General features: G+C 39.2%; 1 non-coding gene across 1 annotated transcript; it reads right to left on the bottom strand.

Annotated features, from left to right (window-relative positions):
* Nucleotides 1-572: 572 nt before the first annotated feature.
* Nucleotides 573-647, bottom strand: trnav-aac (transfer RNA valine (anticodon AAC)). Its single transcript has one exon. It is a non-coding gene; the product is annotated as a tRNA-Val (tRNA).
* Between the last annotated feature and the right edge of the window lie 2,065 nt (nt 648-2,712).

The raw sequence follows: 2,712 nt of genomic DNA, 5'->3' as shown, positions 1-2,712 counted from the left end.
TACGAGGGCCTTTCTAGGTATAGCCCATCGTATACATTACCTGGACAATTTCGTGAGCACAGCCTCAACATTGCTACCAAGTAGTGATGTCGAGTCCGATTCATATACGTGAACTGGTTCTTTCTCACTGTCTGTTTGCTTGAGCCTGTTAAAAAAAAAAGATTATTCAGTCCTTACGTCATCACTTAATGACATCTGTGCAGATCGACCAGTGTCACCATCCTGAAATTAAAGCACAGCAAGAGCAATTCAAGAGCCGCATGAAGCAACACATTTATGTGAATGGATATTAAAACATTCAAATAAATGTATTTGGGTGGATGTATATAAAAAAAGGCTTTTGCGTGAATTTATATCCCATATTACGGTCTTTAATTCACCTAATTATATATTTGGAACAATGTCATTCACTTTTCCATGTTTTAATGATGTATGTTATTAAACTAGTCATTACCTAATTTCCAGTGCGTTTTGTTATTAAAGACACTTACCTTTACATTTATGCATTTGGCAGATGCTTTTATCCAAAGCGACTTACATTGCATTATCCTACACATTAGTTTCTAAGTATGTGCAATCCCCTGGGATCGAACCCAGGACCTTGGCGTTGTTAGCGCCATGCTCTTACCACTGAGCTAAAGGAAAGCTGTAATGATCACTTACATTGCATCAAGTATCCTTGGTGACAAACATACAGTCAAATGGAAATGATCAAAAAGCTGGTTTGCTGAGAATACTAGGCTTCATACCTCCTCCTCTGATCAAGATTCGGTATGGGGAGACCTTGATGAGAGGGTGGCTAATTCATTCACTGTCAGGAACGCCAGATCAGAAGCAAAGACAGCTGTTTTATTAACAAGGTTCGGGAGGAGCATGTGCAGATAACTAACTTGGCTGGCTATCGATTAACTCAACCCAACTTTATTTATATAGCGCTTTTTACAATTTTCATTGTTACAAAGCATCTGTACATGAGACATATTGACTATAAGTAAAACAATTAAAGTTTTACCTGCAAAACAAGAAAAAGTTGAAAACACAGAAGACAGACATACCCACACACAAAACACTCCACACACACTATATGGACACATACTAACACGTAGACATAGACACATACACACGGACGCGCACGCACACACACATGTACACAGACAAGTACACGCACACACACAGACGCACACGCACACACACACGCTCAGTGAGAGCACACATTTAAGATAAAGGAGAGAGAAGCACAGGTCAAATATAACAGACTATAAATTCCTATATGCAATATTAATTAAGTAAAACTTTAAAATTCTAAAGCAGCCCCCCCGGCCAGGCAAATAGTGCAAAAAACAGTATGCAAACGGTGGCGAGGAACCCAAAACTCTAATCGAGAAAAAAAACCTCAGGAGAACCCAGGCCCAACCAGGGGATTCCAGTTCCCCTCTGGCAAAAGCTGCTGCCTCTGCACAAGCTCCAGAGAGCTTGCACAACAAGGCTAAATAAAAATAAATAAACTTACTAATAAGGTAAATTATAGTTTAAGATTATCATTAATAATCTAATAGCATTTGAAATGTTGTGGTGAAGACGTGTCAGGTGACCACATCCTTCTTTATCCAGCTCTATCATCTCAGCTCTTGTCAGGTCGCCGCTTCCCATTCTCCGCTCCGATTAGCAATCACAACAATCATCCTATCAGCCCTATAAATAGTCAAGCCGTCTTGCCTCCATTCTCCCGAATGTCTTGCAACATCGCGTCTCATAAGGTTTGCTTTACACGGTTATTTTTCGTTTCGACAAACTATTCCCAATTGGGAAAACTAAACTCTAAGAAGGTTTTCATCGTGTAGCGGGATGTGGGTTTTAACGGTATGTCACGCTAGGTGGTGTGAACGGTCTGTCTCAGGTCGAGCCTGTAAGTGACCGGCTGGTTGCCTATGATCGTGATTAGCGTGGCGTTAAGAGCACAACATATGCGCCATTTTGCACACATAGCTGTCCCGAGTAGGGTTGCGAATCGAAAATCAATTCCAATTTGGAATCGGAATCGAAAGGCTAGGAATCGGATTGGAATCGAAAGGAATAGGAATCGGATACTTGAGATTAAAATTTGAATTCCTCTTATCAATTCCTGTGTGCATATTTTCAGAAAAGTACATGCGTTGCATGATCTGCTGATATCTCAATAAAAGCCCTTATGAAAATTATCTATATTTCTTAATAGTGTAAGCATAGTTTAGCTATAGAATTTGCATTAAAGCACAGGAATCACAAATTAACCATAGTTGCATTATAGTAACTGCAGTTTAACCATGATGTATCAACTATGATAATTCAAATTGTAATAAATCAGAAAATGTGTGTTTCTATGTGTAAATATACACAAAACGCTGCTCATATATATATATATATGTATATTTTGCAAACAAGTCAATAAGCAGGCTAAACGACCATACAGGTTGATATCTGAATGTTTTACTTAAACTGTGGAATCGAAACTGGGAATCAATAAGAATTGAAATCGATAAGCAGAATCAGAATTGGAATCGATAAAATTGAAACGATTCCCAACCCTAGTCCCGAGTCACTCTTGTCGTGAATGCTTGCACCCATGGGAATTGTGTAGTGTGGGTCTTTGCTGTCGTGTTTCCAACTACTCAGGTATGAGTTAATTATTTGCTGTGGTGGGCTGTATGCGTGAGTTATTTGTGACTCTTGTAT

The sequence above is a fragment of the Triplophysa rosa genome, unplaced genomic scaffold (assembly GCF_024868665.1).
Source record: "Triplophysa rosa unplaced genomic scaffold, Trosa_1v2 scaffold35_ERROPOS451342, whole genome shotgun sequence".
Taxonomy (NCBI): Eukaryota; Metazoa; Chordata; class Actinopteri; order Cypriniformes; family Nemacheilidae; genus Triplophysa; species Triplophysa rosa.
The sequence above is the reverse complement of the archived record's forward strand: the minus strand, read 5'-3'. Positions and strand labels throughout refer to the sequence as shown.